General features: G+C 33.9%; 1 non-coding gene across 1 annotated transcript; it reads left to right on the forward strand.

The window, feature by feature from the left end:
- Nucleotides 1-1,014: 1,014 nt before the first annotated feature.
- On the forward strand, nucleotides 1,015-1,121 carry LOC121208643 (small nucleolar RNA R71). Its single transcript, XR_005903774.1, has one exon. It is a non-coding gene; the product is annotated as a small nucleolar RNA R71 (small nucleolar RNA).
- Nucleotides 1,122-23,674: the final 22,553 nt, after the last annotated feature.

Below are 23,674 nucleotides of genomic sequence, written 5' to 3' on the forward strand. Positions count from 1 at the left end.
AGCTCCTTTAAAAATTTCATTGCGTTTGGCATCTATGATAGCGCTTCAATAAACGGTAAGTTAATATGTAATTTTTTTAAGAGTTTAAGGAATTTACCAAATTGTTCATCTGAGCAGTCTTTCCTTGTCGCGTTGGGGTATGGCACACGAGGTTTATATTCAACATTTACTGATTTGTTTTTATTTTGATCTACCTTACCTTGACCTTTGCTTACCACAGTTTCTTGCCTCGGTTCTGGTTCAGGCTAAACAACTCCTTCTTCATCTTGAATATTAATTGCGTTGAGCTGTTCCCTTGGGTTGGGTTTAGTATTACTTGGCAAGCTACCTTGTGGTCATTCGAAAATTAGTTTGGAAAGCTAGCCTACCTGAGTTTCGAGCCCTTAGATCGATGCTTGTTGATTCTTAAGTGCTGTCTCGGTGTTCTAAAAAAGAGTTTCTAACACCGATATAAACTTTGAGAGCATCTCTTCAAGGTTCGGCTTCTTTCCCTGTGGGAAGGATGGTTGTTGGTAGCCTGGAGGTGGTTGTGGTCTTTAATTTCCTTGACCGCTCCACGAGAAATTGGGGTGGTTCCTCCAACTTGCATTGTAAGTGTTACTATATGGATTGTTTTGAGGTCAAGGATTATTACCCATGTAGTTTGATTGCTCATTATCCATGTTGTGGCCATAAGGTTGGTATTCCGAATGGCTTGTTCCACCTCCACTTGTTTCGCAGTGCATTACTGGGTGAATCTGTGAAGAATTAAGAAAACCATCAATCTTTTTATTTAAGAGTTCTACTTGATTAGAGAGCATGGTGACCGAATCGATGTTATAAACGCTAGTTGTTTTCGTTGGCTTTGTCCTTATGACTTGCCACTGATAGTTATTCAGTGACATCTCATCAACAAACTCATAGGCATCTTCAAGTGTTTTATTATTGATGGTTCCGCCAGCAGCTGTGTCAACCATTTACCGAGTCGAAGGATTCAGACCATTGTGGAATGTTTGTACTTGGAGCCAAAGCTGTAACCCATGGTAAGGGCACCTTCTCAAAAGATCCTTGTATCTCTCCCATGCATCGTAGAGTGTTTCTAAATCCATCTACACGAAAGAAGAGATATCATTACGTAATTTAGCCGTTTTAGCTGGTGAGAAATATTTTAGTAAGAATTTTTCGGTCATTTGTTCCCAAGTAGTAATTGACCCTCGTGGTAACGAGTTCAACCACTGTTTAGCTTTGTTCCTCAATGAAAAAAGGAATAACCGAAGACGAATGGCATCATCATAAACACCATTAATTTTAAATGCATCGCATAGTTCCAAGAAGTTGGCTAAATGAGCGTTAGGATCCTCATCCTGCAAACCATCAAACTGAACAAATTTCTGTATCATTTGAATAGTGTTAGGTTTTAATTCAAAAGTATTTGCAACTATCGCTGGTCTAACTATACTTGATTCAGTTCCTGTTAAAGAAAGTTTAGCATAATCATACATAGTGCGTGGAGTAGGATTTTGATTAACCGCAATTGCAGGAGGTAGTTGATTGCCTTGGTTTTCAGCCATCTCTCCCGTTGGGGGTTGAGTATCGTCTTCTTGCTCATTCTCTGTGTATCGTAAGCTTCGCCTTATTTCTCTTTGATTTCTGCGAACTGTACGATCGATTTCTTCGTCAAAAAGTAATGGTCTTGACAGGTTTCTTCTAGTCATAAACTATAAAAACCTGCCAAGAGAAGGAAAAAGTAAATTAATAAATAATAATAATGTAAAATTAAATTGCAAGACAAATAAATGGCCAAAGTAATAAAAATTGAGCATTCCTAATATCTTAGTTTCCCGGCAATGGCGCCAAAAACTTGATCGCGAGATTTCGTGATAGGTTTTAAATATTTATAATTACTCGTTCTTGAACTAACTATTATCGCGATGTAGGAAAGTGTACCTATCGAACAGTAGAATAGTTTTAGCAAGACCGGATTGTCGAACCTAAAGGAACTAAAAGTACTAGTAATGACTGTCTTTTTATTATCTAGCCTAAGAATAAAGAGGTTTGTTTTAATTAACTAATTATCTAAACTAAGAATGCAGAGAGCATATAATTGGGGAAATGCTTTTAGGAAAATAGATTGAATGAAGACAATACCTAAGGAAAAATCCACCTAGACTGTAGTTGTTATTCTAGCTCCGAATCGGATGATTTATTCATTTAACTTATTCCGTAGAGATCCCTAAGTTATGTTATTATCCCTATTCAAGACTAATAACGTCTAATCCCTAGATTGAATAACCGAGACTTTTCTCTAATTAACACTCTAGGGTTACATTAACTCGATCTATAGATCCCCTTATTAGGTTTCACCCTAATCCGGCAAAATCTTGTCACCCTATGTCTAGGCGCGCAATCAACTCTGCTTAATTATGAAAAATGTACTCTTAGACAGGGTCTATTCCTCCTCTGAATAAGAGCTTATCTTGAATCAATATCCTAGGATATCAAAACAAGATTTAAGAACACATAATTAAGAACAAGTTAAATATTTATCATACGATTCAGAAAATAATAATAAGATTCGTCTTAGGTTTCATTCCCCTTAGGTATTTAGGGGATTTAGTTCATAACTATATAAGAAAACATCTCAGAATAATAAAGAATACAAAACATAAAGAAAACCCAAAACTCCTGAAGGGGAATTGAGGAGAGATCTTCAGTCTTGATGATGAATCCGGCTTCTGAGATGAATCAATCGGCTTTCTTGGAGTAATTCCTTACCCCCTACTCCGTGTGTGTTTTTCTTCCTCCTCTAGGGTGTATTTATAGGCTTTGGAATGCCTAAAAGCCCTCAAAATTAGCTTTTTTTGAATTGGACTCAACTTGGGCTCGGCAGGGACACGCCCGTGTTCGATGACTTCAGGTCGTGCTCAAGCCTGCCAAATTGACACGGCCGTGCGGTCTGCCCATGCGAGGAGGCCCAAGCTGTGTTGATTTCGTACTTTGGCCCATTTCTCGTTCCTTTCACTCTCCTAAGTGTAAAACGTGAAATTAAAGCATTAGGACCATTGAATTCACCAATTCTAATGGAAAATCATCCATAACATGCGTTAAATATAGGGTAAAAATATGTATAAATTACGGTTTATCATAGACCAAAAAAAATTGTTTTTGTAAATTAAGATGATTAAATTTACGAGGTGACCCGATCACACCTCATAAAAAAGGATTGGTGGTGACTCTCATTTTTCGTTTTTTTTTAAGTCGACCTTTCAAAAAAATGGTTTCAACACTACTATTAGTTTAGTCAAATTGAATTATATTCTCTATTTAATTCATAATTAGATTTTATTAATTTATAATTTACAGACAAATATTTATATTTTTATATGTAAATCAAAGAAAATAACTATAAAATACTACATAAAAATATTTTAAAAGAAAAATAAAATTCAATCACTTGATTGGATTCAATTGATTCAATTATCTCTAATATTCTATTTGAATTCAATTCGATTTTATAAAACAAAATACTACATAATAATTGTAATCTTTTAAAAAAATTACTTTTAAAATTATTGATAAAGGAAAAGGGGAGTAAAGAGCATGACATCATTTCTACATCCATACTTGATAGTTTAAAGACTAAATATTAGAAAATTGTTTTAAATAAATATGAATGTTCATATTCTAACCCCCTTCATTTATGAGATAAAACCTCTCATTCATTATGCAATTTTTAATATATGAGTTAATGAACCACTTAAATAAGCTTTATTTATGGTATTGCATTGAATGTTAGTTATAAATTATAAATAGAATCCTTACCTAAGTGAAATTAAAAAAAAAAGACTAGAAAAACTCTCTTGTATTTTCATCCACTTTTATTTATTGTTTCATTAATTTTTCTATAACAGGTTATCAGCACAAGCTTCTACGAGTTCATAGTGAAGTTCACGTTATTTCAACTTTATATAATTTTTCCGTATAACTCCCGTTAAACTATATAGGTGATTATAATGTCAAATCTTGCCAAACTTGAATTTGCGGCCTTAGACATCTCAGGCAAGAATTATTTGTCATGGGTGTTAGATGCTGAAATTCACCTAGATGCTAAAGGTCAAGGAAATAATGAGCTATTGATGAACAATCATGGAATTCATCCTACTGGTTCTGCACCATTCCCTGAAGTGAATGTAGTAGTACACAATAATTATGAAAATAGAAAATATAGAAGTCGTGGCCGTGGTCGTGGACGTGGACGTAGTGGGGGACTTGGTCGAGGGCGTATTAGTAATCGTTATTGTGGTGGTCATAACAATGATACTTCTAACCACCAGAAAAAGAATAACAATGAAAGACAAGAAAGAAGTGGTCAAAATAATCCTTCAAAGATTGTTGAGAATATATGCTACCAATGTGGTATGAAGGGGCATTGGTCACGTACCTGTTATACGTCTGAGCAATTAGTGAAACTTTATCAAGCATCCATTAAAAGGAAGGGAAAGCATATGGAGACAAATTTTATATCCCAAAATGATGAAATGGAGGCAAAAGATGAAGATATTCACTATAATACTAAAACTGACCATGCCTACGAGGGTGATAAATTTAATGACCTTAATAATATAACTCACCTAGATATGGCAGATTTCTTTGAGAATCATTAGAAAAATTGATGTTATTTTGACATTTTTATGTTATTTTAAATATATTTTATTTTTTTGCATAAATAATAATTTATATATTTAATAAATATTTGCAATGTTTCTCATATTATATTTTGTTTGTTTTTATGAAGAATATGAATATTCAACAAAATTTCAATAGACCCAAAATCAATGGAGACACATGTCTTGCAGATAGTACTACAACACATACGATACTCAAAGATAAAAAATATTTTTCTCATTTGACAATGAGTAATACCCATGTTAATATAATATTGGATAGTTCAAAACTTATTGAAGGTTTTGGAAGAGCTATTATATTATTACCTAAAGGTACAAAATTTATCATTGATGAAGTTTTATATTCCACTAAGTCTCAAAGAAATTTATTAAGTTTTAAAGATATTTGTCTTAATGGATATCATATTGAGACTATGAATGAGAAAAATGTTGAATATCTATATATTACAAATGTTGAATATGGAAAGAAATATGTTTTGGAGAGGCTACCTGCTTTTTCATCAGGTTTATATTATAGACATATTAGTGCAATTGAGTCACATGTTACTACAAACTAGAAGTTTGTAGAACCACATACTTTTACTATTTGGCATTACCGATTAGGCCATCCGGGATCTATTATAATGCAAAGAATCATCAAGAATTCAATTGGACACCCATTAAAGAATCAAAAGATTCTTAAATTTAAGGATTTATCTTGTGTCGCTTATTCTCAAGGAAAATTGATTATTAGACCATCACCAGCTAAAGTTGGGATTGAATATACCACATTTCTGGAACGTATTCAAGGTGATATATGTAGGCCCATTCATCCACCATGTGGACCATTCAGATATTTTATGGTATTAATAAATGCATCTAGTAGGTGGTCACATGTGTGTTTATTATCGACTCGCAGCCTGGCGTTTGTGAGACTACTTGCTCAAATAATTCAATTAAGAGCATAATTTTCAGATTATGCAATCAAAATTATTCGTCTTGATAATGCTAGTGAGTTTACATCCCAAGCTTTTAATGATTATTGTATGTCAATTGGGATAAAAGTTGAACATCCTGTAGCTCATGTTCATAAACAAAACGGTTTAGCTGAATCGTTTATCAAACGCCTCCAACTAATAGCTCGACCATTACTCATGAGAACAAAACTCCCTGTTACAGCTTGGGGATATGCTATTTTGCATGCAGCAGCACTTGTGCGCTTAAGGCCAACAAAGTTATAATAAGTACTCCCCATTACAATTGGCTTTTGGTCAGGAGCCAAATATTTCCCATCTTAGAATTTTTAGATGTGCAGTATATATTCCAATTCCTCCACCACAACGCACAAAGATGGGTCGTCAAAGGAGGTTGGGAATATATGTTGGTTTTGAATCTCCTTCTATAATTAAATATGTTGAACCATTAACTGGAAATTTATTTACTGCATGATTTGTTGATTGTCATTTTGATGAAACAACATTCCCAACATTAGGGGAAGAGAAAATACAACTGATAAAAGAAATTACATGGAATGGATCATCATTATCTCGATTAGATCCTCGTACAAGTCAATGTGAACAAGAAGTTCAAAGGATTATACATTTGCAAAACATTGCCAATCAACTGCCAGATTCATTTACTGGCCTAAAGAGAATTACAAAATCTCACATACCAGCTAAAAATACTTCAATATGAATTGATATCCCAATAAGGCAAATTGCTAGTGCAAAAAAAATTAATCCACACCTAAAGCGTGGAAGGCCAATCGGTTCCAAAGATAAAAATCCTCGTAAAAATAAAAGGAGCAATTATTTAAGATGGTAGTAATGTGGAGGCATGTGCCCCAGAAGAGGCCAAATATATAACTAATCAAAAAACCCCAGAAGAGATTCAGGTACCCGAAAATGGTAAAAACGAAGAAATCTCAATAAGTTATATTACTTCAGGAAAAAAATGGAACCAAAAAAATATAGTTGCCTACAACAATTTTGCCTATAATGTTGCTATTGAAATAGTAAAATAAAAAGAGGATCCTGAACCTAAATCTTATTTAGGAATGAAGAAATAGAAAATATTGGCCAAAATGGAAAGATGCAATTCAAGCAGAATTAAATTCACTTTCTAAACATGAGGTTTTTAGACCTGTAGTCCAAACTCTTAAATATGTAAAGTCGGTAGGATATAAATAGATATTTGTACAAAAACAAAATGAGAAAAAGTAACATATAAATCACGACTTATAGCACAAGAAATTTTGCAAAGAGAGACATATTCTCCTATGGTGGATGCAATCATGTTTAGATACCTTATTAGTCTAGCAGTATGTGAAAAACTTAACATGCATCTAATGGATGTTGTTGCAGCCTATTTGTATAGTACACTTGATAGTGAAATTTATATGAAAATCCCAGAAGGATTTAAAATCCCTGAAGGATATAGAGTTTCCTAGGAAAATTGCTCAATCAGATTAATGAAAAGTTTATATGGATTAAAACAATCTGGACGTATGTGGTACAATCGTCTTAGTAAATATTTGTTAAAAGAAGGTTATAAAAACGATCCAATCTGCCCATGTGTTTTTATAAAAAGGTCTAAATCAAACTTTGTGATAATTGCTATTTATGTTGATGATCTAAATACTATTGGAACTCTTGAAGAGCTTCAAAATGCAGTAAATTATTTAAAGAAAGAATTTGAGATGAAACATCTCGAAAAAACAAAATTTTTTCTTGGCCTGCAGATCGAGCATTTAAAAGATAGAATTCATGTCCATCTGTCAACTTATACGAAAAAGATCTTAAATAAATTTTATATGGATAAAGCACATCCATTGAGTACCCCGATGGTTGTACGATCGTTAGACGTGAATAAAGATCAATTTCGTCCTTGTGAAAATGATGAAGAGTTTCTTAGTCCTAAAGTACCATATCTAAGTGCCATAGGAGCATTGATGTATCTTGCAAATAACACAAGACCTGATATAGCTTTTGCTGTAAACTTGTTAGCAAGATTTAGTTCTTCTCCAACACGTAGACATTGGAATGAAATTAAACATGTATTTAGATATCTTAGAGGGACCATTGATATAGGGTTATTTTATTCAAATGATTCAAAATCCCTATTAGTTGGTTATGTTGATGCTGGATATTTATCGGATCCACATAAAGGTCGATCTCAAACGGGATATTTATTTACATGTGGAGGTACTGTCATATCATGGCGTTTGACAAATTAAACATTAGCTGTTGCCTCTTCAAATCATGCTGAAATAATTGCAATGCATGAGGCAAGCCGAGAGTGTGTTTGGCTAAGGTTATTAACCCAACATATCCAGAACATATGTAATTTGCCTTTACAGGAAAATATGCTAACTATCTTATACGAAGATAATGTAGCATGTATAACTCAATTAATGGGTGGTTATATCAAAGGTGATAGAACGAAACATATTTCACCAAAATTATTATCAAAGGTGACAGAATGAAACATATTTCACCAAAATTATTCTTCACTCATGATCTTGAGAAGAAAGGTGACATAGAAGTTCAACAAATTCATTCTAGTGATAATTTAGCAAATCTTTTTACCAAGACATTGCCAACTTCAACATTTGAAAGACTACGAAACAAGATTGGGATGCGTTGACTCAAAGATATAATGTGATGTCGTCATTAGGGGGAGTCTAAAACACGTTGTACTCTTTTTCTTTAACCAAGGTTTTGTCCCACTGGGTTTTCTTGGTAAAGGTTTTTAACGAGGCAACTTGTAATAGGAGATTGTGTATTCTTTTTCCTTTATTAGGTTTTTATCCCACATGGTTTTTCCTAACAAAGGTTTTAATGAGGGACTGTTTTCTCTAGTGGACATCCAAGGGGGAGTGTTATAAATAAATGTGAATGTCCATATTCTAACCCCCCTCATTTATGAGGTAAAACTCTTATTCATTATACAATGTTTAATATATGAGTTAATGAAGCACTTAAATAGGCTTTATTTATGGTATTGCATTGAATGTTAATTATAAATTATAAATAGAATCCTTACTTGAGTGAAATAAAAAAAACGAGAAAATTCTCTTGTATTTTCATCCACTTTTATTTATTGTTTTGTTAATCTTTCTATAACAAAAATGTATATTTGAAAGAATGTCTTGGAAAACGCTTGGAAACGCTCTTGGCACAAATTAGCATGTCTATTTGCACTAGAGATTTTTTCACGATTTTCCCCTTTTTTTTCTTCCTTAATTTTTCTTCTGGGATTGAATTCAATTTATTTTATTGTTGATCTTGTTTTTTTGTTCTTTGCTATAATTTTGTGTTTCTTTTGGGGGGTTTAAGTTGTGATTTTTCAGATTTTAAAGTTTTGATGGATTGGAGGGAGTTATTTGATACTAATTTAGATCAAGCTTTTCATTATTTTCCTCCAAATTTTAATAACAAATAAGTGCTTATTAAACCTTCAGTTGAGGTGTTTTATGTTGGAATCAAGATTTGGGACTTATCTTTGGTGGCGCAATGTTTGGGCAAACCACCAAATTTTAGTCACATGCAAAAGCTTATCTCATTGCTTTGAATGAAAAATGGTTTGGTGGATGTTAAATCAGCAGGGGAAAATGTTTTCATAATTCAATTCTCAACTGCTAAGGTAAGAGATTGGGTGTTCGAACATGGACCTTGGCATATTCAAAACAAGCTTGTTATCATTTGGAGATGAGAGCCAGGTTGAAATCTCTAAATTTGGATTTGAAGAAACTTCTTGTTTGGATCCATCTTAATCATGTTCCGCTTGAATTGTATGCTAAAATTGGTCTTATTTACATAGCTAGTGCATTAGGGATTCCTTTATATATGGATAGCATTACAGCTGGGTAGCAAAGACTTTCCTATGTGAAAGTATATATTAAGATGGCTGCAGAATTTGTTTTACCTAGTTGAATTATGTTGAGTTGAGGGATGACTTTATTATCATATGTGTGGCTAGCCCGTGTGGAAATGCCTAGGCCGTGTGGATACTGAAATCAGCTCTTTTTACCCGATTTTGGCTTGTTTTTCACTCTTTTCACTCTTTTCACTCCCCTATGCTTACCTAAGTATAGAAATATGAATTGAAAGGTTTAGGAATATCAAATTCACTAATTTACATAATAAATCATCCAAAAACGCATCAAGAATGGGATTAAAAACATGTTACTTTTATGGCTTATCAAATATCCCCACACTTAAGCGTTTGATTGTTCTCAAGCAAAATCCTCAACTCACAATTAAAATTAATCTTTTTCAACTTATAATTCTCATCAATAATGTTTCGTCATAATTCACAAATAATCATACATTGATAATTCAACTAAAAGAGCATTAAAGATTCAAACAATCCAAGTCAAACATTTTTAAAGCATAAAAACATAAGTATTTCCGCTTATCTAAGTAATTACCTTTAATTCAAAATCGAAAAGAATTGACATCCTCACTAAAGATTCACTTAAATCACTCAAAGTGTTTAAGGTTCAAGAATAAGCACTCAATAGTCAAACATGAAAAATCATTACCATAGGCTTGTACGAAAATCAAATCTCCACCACTATAAAATGATATGATACACAAATCAAAAAGGTCATTAAGAGGTAGTAATGGGGCTTAGGTTAAGGGTGTGGAAAAGGGCTGAAAAACTTGGTTAAAATTGAGATCGAATTGATAAATTATCAAACTAGAGAAATAAACAAATGCTGAATTAAAAACAATTATATCAATCGAAAACTATTCAAGAATAAAAACGAGCTTCTTCTTAAAATATGAATTTAATTGTTCAAGCTCAATCAACATAAAACTATATAATAATCAATATATATTTTTTCGATTTTCTTTTTCTTCTTTTTTTTCATTTTTTTGATTGGATGATTCTATCATTAACCATTTCTTTATTTTTTTACAATAATAAATAATTCAACAAATCAAAAAAAAATGCACAGTTAGGCAATTAACCAAATCAAATCTCGACAAAAAGGGAATCAATAAAATAGGAATATTCTCAACGAACAAAAAAATGAGTAATGGGTTAAAATTAATGGGTAAATTAAGAAACGGTGTGTTAGGCTCAACGGGGTTCACTAAGGGTTAATTAAAAAGGTAGGCTTTTTAAGATAAGTGGGTTAAAACCTAAGTGCCTTTATCATATCAGTATATCAAATCAAATGTGTGATCTCGACATGCATAATCGAAGCAAGTTCTAGAATAACAAATTAAATTGACACACTCATAACCAATAATAAAATGAGCAAGAAAAATGTATGTTCTAAAGGCTTAAAATCTCACAAAAAAATTATGGTTTTTGATGTCAAACTTGTAAATTTAAAACTTTAAGATAATACCTCAATTCAGGGAAACAACCTAAATTTTTTATTTCTGAAAATAAACTTATCATACTTGATTCTCTCTTTTCTTAAAGTTTAAAACAACCAATGCACAAATATCTATGAATTTAATCCTAAACACATCAATAAAAATCACAAATCGATAAAAATTTATTCTAATAGAAGTATGAGAAAATTACTTAAACACAAGACATAATTTAGGACTTTTCTAATAATTATATAAATTACCTCCCCACACTTAAGATGTAATTGTCCTCATTGTACAAACATATATAATCACAGTATAAACAAAATATTATAAGAGAGGGAGAAAATTGAAACTGCCCTGAATATTGGATTAAATTCTCAGAATAGTGAAAAATAGAATTGTAGTCAAATCTAAATGTAACGCGTGATTTAGAGCAAACTAATAAGAAAATAAACACAAATAATAAAGAAGATGATGGGGTTATAACTCGATTAGAAACAACCATAAAAATATATTTCAAAAGATAATAATGAAAATAAGTTAAAGAAAATAATAAAAAAATAAAGCAACTAAAACAAAATTAAAAATAAAGATAAATAAATAAAATAAATAAAACAATAATAATAATAATAATAATAAACTCAATGATACCAATAAACTTAAAGGTAATTGTAATAATAATAGTTAAAAAAACTAAAAAATAGAAATAGCAGAAAAATTAAAATAAATTTAAAATTTAAGTATAAGAATAATAAAATAAAATAAAGTAAAATTAGTAAAATAAAAATAAATAATATAACAAATAATAAATAAATAAAAATAAAAATAGGGTGGCTTGTTGGGGAAGACGAAAAAGACAGATTGAGAAAGGAATTCTAGAGTTCGGGCCACATGACCGTGTGACACAACCATGTGGAGTATTTCCAGCTCGTGTACAATTAAAAATTAACCCAGTTTTCACACGGCCATAGACACACCCGTGTGTCCAAACCGTGTGGTACACACGGCCATGTACCAGGTCATGTGTGTTTTCCTTCGCTTTTCCCACGCCCATGTGAGATCCCACATGCCCCTGTGTCCACATTTAAAAATAAATAAATATATCAATTTATTTTTATATTGGATAAATATAATTATTTATGTATGTAACATATAAACATAAAATGATGTTATATCAATAATTGTGTTAATAACTTACAAGAATTGGATCAAATCAAAATTTCATGTACAAAATTGCACAAAATCAAAGTTCATGTATACAATTGCATATTAAATTATAATTCATGTATAATTTTGACATTTATCCTTTTAAAAAAAGTAAAATTTTAAATGGACCAATATTATAGGTACGACCACATGAATAAATAATAAGGAAATGTTGCAACTAGCTAACTAGCATAAAGTAAACAAATTCTTCCTTTGTATTCACACATACTATATTAATAAATTTTATTAAATTAATAGAAAAAAACTTATTTAATTTATAAATATATATTTTTTCAAATTTTTGAAAAGTTTGTTGATTATAGATAAAAGAGGTTATGATTTGCATTAAATTATTCTATTAGTTATATGTGTAATAGGCTAATTTTGGCCTGAACTCCAAAAAATAATAACCGAATAAATAAAGTCAAATGATGCAATTGATCGAAAACGAGCCAAAAAGGGCCAAATTGAAAGACAATCAATAAATTGTGGCCAAATCAAAAAGATGGAGAAAGCCAAGGAGTTCAAAATTTGTTGACTTGGTAAAAGGCTAAAAATAGGAAGATATGATTTTTTTGTTTTTATTTTATTTTATTTTATTATTAAATTATTTAGGCTATTTTTAGTAAACTCCATGTATATAAATAGGGGTACTTTGTTCTTTGAAGGGGGATTTTTGGTATTCCTACTTCAATTTGGAATTGGATTATTCTCTCTTTTCCTATTTCTATTGAAATTGAATTATTTTCTTCTCTTTCAATTACGTGGGAATTTTGTCCATTTCATTTCAATTTCTTTGTTTTTTTCTAAATTTGTCCCATTGTTTTTAGCCCTTCTGTTTTTTTGTCTATTGTTTTGCAATTAAGTTTTCATTTTTTTTGGCCCTAAAATTTTTTTTGACTGCATTTTGGTCCTCCTTGAAGTTGTGCGTTTTGGAGGGTGGAGATTATTTCCCTTGTGGTCCCTCCTTGTTATTCGCATGTTCAAATTGGCCCATTTCCTTTTATTTACTTTTTTTTGCCCCAAAATTTTGCTTTCAGGTTTGATTTAATCTTTTTTTTCGTTATTTTATTATCAAATTAACTAATTTAATATATTATTGCTATTGTTATTATGTTTCTATTTATATTTATTTTGTTATTCTAATACTATTATTATTTATCTAATTTGTATTTTCTATTTATATTTCTATTATTATTATATTTCTATTTCTTATATTTTTATTTCTATTTATATACTAATATTATTTTCATTATATATGTTTTTTACTTTTGTTATTAACATTCTATTTATTTATTTATTTTACATTTTTCGTTATTATCTATTTTAACTTTTTATATAGCGCTCATTTCGAATTTTTATACATTAATTACTTTAATATTTTCATATATTATGTATTTCAAACTTTTTTACACATTATATATTTTGAATTGTTTATATATTATTTTTTAAAGAGTTTTATATATTATTTTCTCTTGAATGGATACTATTTTTTTAAAATTATTTTGTATACTTTAGATCACTTTTATAACATCCATTTTAAATTCTTTTTATGTATCATTTGCTTAGAATTGTTTTATACTTTATTTTAGATTTTCTTATCATTTGCTTAGAATTGTTTTATACTTTATTTTAGATTTTCTTACTTTGTATTTATTTGTTATTTGTGATTCATTATTATAATATTTTGTTTATGAATTATTACTTTGCGTTGTACATTATTATTCCATCGCATTTTATTCGCTTAAAAGGTCTTGTTTTAATATCGTTTAAGTTTTAAAATTATTTTATTCAAAAGTTGTCAAAATAAGGCAATACTCGGTATTTGGCATCTTCGAGAAGATTGTGCCCTAATTTACTGGGTTCCAATTTTCCTCGTTGAATCTAAGTAACCGAGTACCCCTTTTTCAATCAAAACGCATAATTTTCAAATAAAAGCTTATTCTCAGGAATTCGAGGTGTTGTGTCCTACCTCACTAGATATGACATTTTGTATCTCGAGATAAGGATTTCAAAAAAATAAAGGTAATGTTCTATGTTTGGAAATCTGAGAAATCGTGCCCTAATGTGTTGGGTTTCGGTTTTTCGTTGGACCAAATAATCGAATATCCTTTTGTAATTTCAAATGTATCAGCTTTTGGAAATCAAGAATTGATCATGGTTTCGAAGGTTTAAAGAATCATGTCCTAACGTGTTGGATGTGATATTATATTCCTTCGAAACAAGAGAATTTGAATGTTCAATTTGAGTTATTCAAATGTTTTAAAAGAAATTGTATTTCAAAATATTTTTTTAAATTTTAGACAATAGGACATTAATTAATCAATTGGTACCAATTTTGGGTGTTACGAGGGTGCTAACCCTTCCTCATACGTAACCGACTCCCGAACCTTTTTTTTCTCAAATTTCGTAGACCCAAAATGTTTTATTAAAATGATCAATCTCAAGGTGATCCGATCACACCTCGAAAAAAGATCGGTGGCGACTCCATTTTTGTTTTTAAGTTGACTCCTGTTTTTCAAATAAAAAAATGGTATCGACAGCTTGGCGACTCCACTGGAGACCAATAAGAGAGTCAAGCCGTAAAATTGATTATTTTTTGTCCTTTTATCGAAAATTGAAAATTTGATTTGAAAATCATGATTCTTTTGTTACATTTGTTAGTGATCCCTATGTTTGCTAGAATACTTCTGCATTGCATCGCATGACTGTTGCGGTTACACCTTTTTAGTGGGAGTGAGAAAATATGCCTTCGTGAGGTTTTCACCTCCGTATAGGCTAGTGGACTGCTTCCGGGATACATCCGTACCTCTGTCTTCGTGAGGTTTTCACCTCCACATGGGCATAGGGAAATGTATTCCCTTGAACTGAACTTGATCCACATGAGCCTATAATGGGTGAGGATTGAGGAAACTACTGGTTCAGGTACCCTTTTTTAGAACCAAACCGCATATAGCGAGCCTTAAGAGCCCACCCTAGGTAGAGCCACTCCAAACCCTAGCGGTTACCCAAGTAGGTGTCCTATATTGTTTTTTTCCTCCTGTGCTAACGTGTTTTGTTTTGTTTATGACTGCATTGCATTACATCATCATAGAAAGGAGGTGTTGATTCATATTTGATTGCTAAATAGAATAGTTTGTCATGAGAAAATGAATTTCTTGATAAAGTGGATTATAATACGGTTGTCTGAATATGGTCCAAGTAAACACAACGGAAGAAGGCTGATAGTTCGCAGAGGAAAACAAGACTTTACCTGAGGATTTAAGTCGATAAAGATTATTCGAGAGCCATCACGTATTGACTTTATTAAAGGAGATAACAAGCATCACGAGGATAAGTGAGTAATAAGTCGCGGCCCGGATTAAGCAAAAAGGAGCTAGTGGAGGTATCTATTGGAAGTTTGCATGGTTTGACTTTTACAGAAAAAAGGGATCGCCTGGAATATGAGGGCAAAGCCGCATATGTAATCCGTTTTATGTAAAGGAATTTGTTTTGTAGAAAAGTTGTTCTAATAGAATTAAATTCAGAATCAATGTCTATCTTTCTTTTGCATTCAACCCATGCATTTGCACTGCATTGCATCATTTGCATTAGATTTTCACAAACGGACCCTAATTAATTGAAATCATTTCAGTTAATCTAAAAACCGATAAAAACTTACCAACCAAGCGTCGTTACGGTACCCGTGCTAAGACAAAAGATATGGACCAAAAATTAGAAAAACTTGAGCAATTTCAAAAAGAGATGCAAGACCGGTTACAAATACAAATGCAAGAGTAACTGACAAAGATCCGGCAAGATATGAGAGACCAAGTGCTAGAGTCTCAAAGGAATATGATAAATCAGTTGTCTCAATTATTGACTAAGGGGCTAGGAAAAGGAAAAAGCTCCATGATTAATGCTGGGGAGGCCAACGAGGGGCTTCTCTACCCTCCAGGTTTCACCCCGACAAATGCTCAGACATCTCCGCAAGGTGTACCTATCCAGAAATATCAGGCCGATACCTCGGCACCAGTGGATTACCCGATAGGCTCAAGCTCTAATCCGGGGGGCAATTCAATCATTCCTGTAGTTCTTGATCTAGACAAAATGGAAAAAGCAAAGAGGGAACTCCCAAAGCAACTGGAAGACTGGTACAAATGGCTGGAGGAAAAGTTCAAGGCGATGGAAAATGCTGATGATTATAATGGAATTGATCCAGGGACCTAAGCTTGGTTCCGGACTTAATACTTCCCTACAAGTTCAAAATGCTTGAATTTGAAAAGTATAACGTGACTAGCTGTCCTGAAGCTCACATCACCATGTTTTGCAGACGAATGACTAGGTATGTCAATAGTGACCAATTATTGATTCACTGTTTCCAAGAAAGTCTAGTTGGGGCAGCATCCAAATGGTACAACCAATTGAGTCGTGCCCAAATCAATTTATGGAAGGATTTAGCACAGGCATTCATGAAGCAATATAGTCATGTGACGGATATGACGCTTGATAGGATCACTTTACAGAGCATGGAAAAGAAACTGAATGAGAGTTTCCGGCAATACGCCCAAAGGTGAAAGGAAGTTGCCATACAAGTTCAGCCACCTCTCTTAGAAAAATAGACTACCGTACTTTTCATTAATACTTTGAAAGCCCTGTTCATTAACCATATGTTGGGAAACAGTACTCTGAGCTTTTCAGATATAGTAATGTCCGGTGAGATGATTGAAAATGCAGTAAGAAGTGGGAAGATAGATACGAGAGAAAACGCTAAAAAGTCAACCCCGAGAAACAAGGAAACATCGTGAGCATGCCTTCTAAATTGGTCAACGTAGGCCAGCCGAGGGTTGTAACCATCAGTTATCAAGACTCTTCAAGGTAGGAATCCAACTTGAGGCCAAATTAAGAAAAGCTCCAATTTACACCCATCCCAATGTCATGTAAGGAGTTGTATTAGAATCTTTTTGATGTGCATATGGTGTCTCCGTTCTACTCGGAACCTGTGCAACTTCCATTCCAAAAATGGTACAATGAGAATGCCCAATGCGAGTACCACACGAGAATAACGGGACGCTCAATCGAAAATTGCACTACATTTAAAAAGTTGGTCGAAAGGTTCATTGAAATAGGAATTGTAAAGTTCGACGATTCCTCAGAACCTAATCGCTCTGACAATAGAGTAAATGCGATATTTGAAAGTGGGGGCAAAAGGGTTGCGATGCCTTGAACAAGTTAAAAGGGGAAGGAATATCGGGGAATCTGAATGACATATCTGAAGAGAGAATTGAAGAATAAAAATTTCCAAATCCTTGCATACTTGGGAGTGTTTTGAGCAATGACACTCTGGAAAAGATCCCTATATTTCTAAAGCTAATCTAGAGTAATATTCAAAACAAGATTGTTGCTTTAAGCCTAGAAGAAATAAGAATCCTTTTGTGATATAGGCTCATGTCCAAAATTTGTTATTTCGATAAAATGCATCTTTTTGAGCAAATATTCTTTCATTTTATTCCATTTTATAATATACATTCTTTTGTTCTTTGGACTGTCTTGTAAAAATTCTTTTATTCTTCATTCATGATCATATCATACAAATAATCATCCTTAGAATCATTTATTCTTTGGAAATATGCCTTTGTACGTACAATAGGTCCCCAGATATCAACGACATGAGCAACGCTGTAACTGACTCCTTTTTAGGGTGAGATATGTGTTTAAGCGGATCTCAAGACTTTGAAGATGAAAGAGATTGTAACCTATGTCCTGATTTTGTTAAGGATGGTAGAACATGATGAAAAATAGATCCTACTCTACAAAGGGTCAGTGGATATTTTGAGCAAGAGGTAAAGATCAGAGTCTGCATTGCCACGAAGACAAAGTGAATCATCATTGAGTTACTCTAAGAATTCAAAGATGTTTTCGCATAATCATGTCAGGATATGCCCGGGATATTAAGACCTATGGACGCTAATGTCTATATGGTGTTAGAAGGACACATGTTAATAATTTCACGGTAGCCACACTAATCGTAAGGTTTAGGTACTATTGATCCACCATAGAGGGGAATTGTATCAGTTAGGCAGTATTTAAGGAAACAAAATTCATGTGCCTCATTCATTTATTCACAGACTTTCTCTACGGGGGGTATGGATGTTATCAGGCTGTTCTCATCTAATCGATTCATCTTGGTAGTTGTCGATGACTTCACAAAGAGGGTGAAGGTCACTTCATATGCCAATATTACATGGTCGATAGTCATCAAATTTCAAAAAAAAAGGGAAAGATCAGGTGCCGACAAGTAATATCAGAAAAGATCATGTCTAATACAACTGCATAATGTCAAAAGTTTGCAGTCTGTTCAAAGATCAGACACCATATCATAGTGCAGCAAAGGCAGCCAAAAACAAAAAAAAACAAAAAAGATTGTAGAAGGTGACTGAGACTTGTAAAGATTGACATAAAGAAGTTACCGTTTACCCTCTATTCTTATCAAAAGTCGGCTAAGACCTTCATCGGGGTAATGCCTTTCTCATTAGTTTATGGAATGGAAGCATTTTGTCCATCATTTCTTTTCTCCGAGTCTTGCCAGAACTAAAGGTTGAATGAGGTAGAATGGATCCAATCTCGATATGATTAGTCGAATTTGAAGGATATCCATCAAGGTTAGAGCTTGCAACAAAGGGAGTTCACCCTAGAGAATTAGGGACCTGGCATTGAAGAATATCCTTTCTATACAAAAGGACTTTAGAGGAAAGTGGATGCCAAACTAGGAAGGACCTTATGTAGTAAAGAAAGTTTATTCTAGAGGAGCATTAATATTGGCTAAGATGGATGGCAAGGACCTACCCAATCCAATGAACTTAGATTCAGTCACAGTTAATAGTTTCAAAAAAAATCAAAGAAAAGAAAAAGAAACAGGAGAGGCCAAGGCGAAAACCCGCAAAGGGCGCCTTGAGACCAAAGGGGATTTGAGTTGAAAACCCGAAAAGGGTGGCCCAAATTTGGATCAAAGTGGAGCATACAATAGTCTTGCTATGTTTGAATTAACAATAAAGAAGTATGTCACGTCTTGAGGCATCGACAAAGTACTCCAGATTCCCTAAACACAGATTGAGCTCAAAATGGTCCTCAAGAAGTTGGTACAAAGAAGCTCGAGCTGCGATATTTGGGGCATCTAGTTTTCTATTTTTGCCCATTTTAAATTTGCTATCTTTGTTTATCTTATTCTTTTCAAGATACTCTGAATAAATTTCTTTCTTATTACGTTTTCTATCTTTTGATTAACATATTTGTTTCAAGCTATGCTCCCAATTATTTTCTCTCTTATCCATTTTTATGATCTTTTGCAAGCATTTTGCATTAAAATAATAATTAATGGACTAATAATACATTCACAAAAGAGGTTCTGCATATTACTCTGGAAGCTTCTAAATAATACAAGAACCTGAAATAGGACTATTGTTTAGAACTTACCAAACTTAAGGGTTGGAAAGAGGAGTCTAAATTGTGACTATCTCTTTATATTTTTTTATCAAAAGTATCAGATACAAGATATTGCATCGTGATAAAACCTTGATGAAAGATGAACAATGTTCACCCAAGCATTAGATGGGATCAGCTCGAAAAAAATTGATACTTTGTATATGCATCTGGTCATATTACCCAGAGAGGGGTGTAGTAGATCATTTGATTGAAGAAGATGGTACGAATCCTATACCTCTAAGTTGCAATAGGATTGATAGAAGAAACCAAATGTTATTCCCCTAAAGTTGTAGTAGGAAATACAAACTCTATGTCCCAAAAGGTATAGTAGAAGGGACTTTGAAACTATAGTGGGGCAAACTTGCTGAGTAGAATTGGATTGTTTCTTTGGGTTTTTTGTCAAGAATACCAGCCAAACAAGATGGCAGTGTAATACGTCTGTGATAAGGCCCTAATGAACAATGAGCAATGATACCTTAAGCCTTTTAAAAAGGATCATTTACATTTTTGCATTCATATATCATTCATAACACATCAAGTTAGGAGCATTAGATACATTTTGATCATAGCATTCTAATTATTTGACATAAGAATCATATCTAGTTAGGAGCGTTTGATTCATTTTGATCATAGTATCCTAGTTATTTGGCATAAGCATAGATACATGAAACAGATTCTACAGGTCATGTCCCTACAGGACAGTGTAGCAACATCGGAGAATTCACTAGCCTTATCCCCCTAAGCAGTAGGGAACAGGTTGAAAATTACAGATCTTATCTCCTTAAGCAGTAGGGAAACAGGCTGAAAATTACAGATCTTATCTCTCTAAGCAATAGTGGAGCAAATCGAAGACGGTGAGCCTTAACCCCCTAAACAGTAGAGAAACAGGTTGAAGATTACAGATCTTATCTCCCTAATCAATAGTGAAGTGGATCGAAGAAGTGAGCCTTAACTCCTAAGCAGTAGGGTAACAGGCTAAAAATTACAGATCTTATCTCCCTAAGCAGTAGTGGAGCAGATCGAACACGGTGAGCCTTAACCCCTAAAGCAGTAGGGTAACAGGCTAAAAATTACATTTCTTATCTCCCTAAGCAGTAGTGGAATAGACTGAACACGATGAGCCTTAACCCCCGAAGCAGTAGGGTAACAGGCTAGAAATTACAGATCTTATCTCCCTAAGCAGTAGTGGAACAGATCGAACACGATGAGCCTTAACCCCCTAAGTAGTAGGGTAACAGGATGGAAATTACAGATCTTATCTCCCTAAGAAGTAGTGGAGTAGATCGAAAACGGTGAGCCTTAACCCTCTAAACAGTAGGAAAATAGGCTGAAGATTACAGATCATATCTCCCTAAACTGTAGTGGAGTGGATCGAAGATGGTGAGCATTAACCCTCTAACCAGTAGGGTAACAGGATGAAAATTACAGATCTTATCTCCCTAAACAGTAGTAGAGTGGATCGAAGACGGTGAGCCATAACCCCCTAAGCAGTAGGGTAACAGGTTGAAAATTACAGATCTTATCTCCCTAAGCAGTAGTGGACCAGATCAAACACGGTGAGCCTTAACCCCCTGAGCAGTAGGGTAACAGGCTGGAAATTACAGATCTTATTTCCCTAACCAGTAGTGGAGCGGATCGAACACAGTGAGCCATAACCCTACAAATAGTAGGGAAACAGGCTGAAGATTTCAGATCTTATCTCCCTCAACAGTAGTGGAGTGCATCGAAGACGGTGAGCCTTAACCCCTAAGCAGTAGGGTAACAGGCTAAAAATTACAGATTTTATCTCCCTAAGCAATAGTGGGGCAGATCGAAGACAGTGAGTCTTAACCCCCTAAGCAGTAGGCTAACAGGCTGGAAATTACAGATCTTATCTCCCTAAGCAGTAGTGGAGCGGATCGAAGATAGTGAGCCTTAACCCCCTAAACAGTAGAGAAACAGGCTGAGGATTATAGATCTTATCTCCCTAAACAGTAGTGGAGTGGATCGAAGACGGTGAGCCTTAACACCCTAAGCAGTAGGGTAATAGGCTGAAAATTATAGATCTTATCTCCCTAAGCAGTAGTGGAACAGATCGAACACAGTGAGCCTTAACCCCTGAAGCAGTAGGGTAACAGGCTAAAAATTACAGATCTTATCTCCCTAAGTAGTAGTGGAGCAGATCGAACATAGTGAGCCTTAACCCCCGAAGCAGTAGGGTAACAGGCTAAAAACTACAGATCTTATCTCCTTAAGAAGTAGTGGAGCAGATCGAACACGGTGAGCCTTAACCCCTAAGTAGAAGGGTAGCAGGCTGGAAATTACAGATCTTATCTCCTTAAGCTATAGTGGTGCAGATCGAACACGGTGAGCCTTAACCCTTTAAGTAATAGGGTAATAGGCTAGAAATTACAGATCTTATTTCCCTAAGCAGTAGTGGAGCGGATCAAAGACAGTGAGCCTGAACCACCTAAATAGTAGGGAAACAGGCTAAAGATTACAGATCTTATCTCCCTAAACAGTAGTGGAGTGAATCGAAGACGGTGAGCCTTATCCCCCTAAGCAATAGGGTAACAGGCTAAAAGTTACAGATCTTATATCCCTAAGTAGTAGCGGAGCAGATTGAACACGGTGAGCCTTAACCCCCTAAGCAGTAGGGTAACAGGCTGGAAATTACAGATCTTCTCTCCCTAAGCAGTAGTAAAGCAGATCGAACACGGTGAGCCTTAACCCCCTAAGTAGTAGGGTAACAGGCTGGAAATTACAGATCTTATCGCCTTAAGCAGTAGTGGAGCAGATCAAAGACGGTGAGCCTTAACCTCCTAAGCAGTAGGGTAACAGGATGGAAATTACAGATCTTATCTCCCTAAGCAGTAGAGGAGTAGATCGAAGACGGTGAGCCTTAACCCCCTAAGCAGTAGGGTAACAGGCTGAAAATTACAGATCTTATCTCACTAAGTAGTAGTGGAGCAGATCGAAGACGGTGAGCCCCAACCCCCTAAGCAATAGGGTAACAGGCTGAAAATTACAGATCTTATCTCTCTAAGCAGTAGTGGAGCAGATCAAAGAGGGTAAGCCTTGACCCCTTAAGCAGTAGGGTAACAGGCTGGAAATTACAGATCTTATCTCCCTAAGCAGTAGCAGAGCAGATCGAAGATAGTGAGCCTTATCTCCCTGAGCAGCAGTGGAGTAGGCTGAAGATTACAAATCATATCTCCCTAAGCAGTAGTGGAGTAGATTGAAATGAAAATTCTTATACCCCTGAAGACGCAGTAGGGCTACCTGAAAAAAGGAAGAAAATGAGACTCAGCAGGCCCAAGCAAAATTGGCCATTTTATAGTCTTTGCTTCATTCTCCTTACACGACAATGAGCAAAGAGGGGCAGCTGTAATAGGGTAATTTTGGCCTGGGCCCCCAAAAAATAATAACCGAATAAATAAAGCCAAAGGATGCAATCAGTTGAAAACGAGACAAAAAGGGCCAAATTGAAAGAAAATCATTAAATTGTGGCCAAATCAAAAAGATGGAGGAAGCCACGGAGTTCAAAATTTGTTGACTTGGTAAAAGGCTAAAAATAGAAAGATATGATTTTTTTTGTTTTTATTTTATTTTATTTTATTATTAAATTGTTTAGGTCATTTTTAGTAAACCCCATGTATATAAGTAGGGAATTTTGTTCTTTGAAGGGGGACTTTTGGTATTCCTACTTAAATTTGGAGTTGGATTTTTCTCTCTTTTTCTATTTCCATTGGAATTGAATTATTTTCTTTTCTCTTTCAATTACGTGGAAATTTTGTCCATTTCATTTCAATTTCTTTGTATTTTTCTAAATTTGTCCCATTGCTTTTAGCCCTTCTGTTTTTTTTATTGTTTTGCAATTAAGTTTTCATTTTTTTTGCCCTAAAATTTGTTTTGACTGCATTTTGGTTCTCCTTGAAGCTATGCGCTTTGGAGGGTGGGGATTATTTCCCTTTTGGTCCCTCCTTGTTATTCGCATGTTCAAATTGGTTCATTTCCTTTTATTTATTTTTTATTCGCCTCAATATTTTA

This window comes from Gossypium hirsutum, chromosome A10, assembly GCF_007990345.1.
Source record: "Gossypium hirsutum isolate 1008001.06 chromosome A10, Gossypium_hirsutum_v2.1, whole genome shotgun sequence".
In the NCBI taxonomy this organism is placed as follows: Eukaryota; Viridiplantae; Streptophyta; class Magnoliopsida; order Malvales; family Malvaceae; genus Gossypium; species Gossypium hirsutum.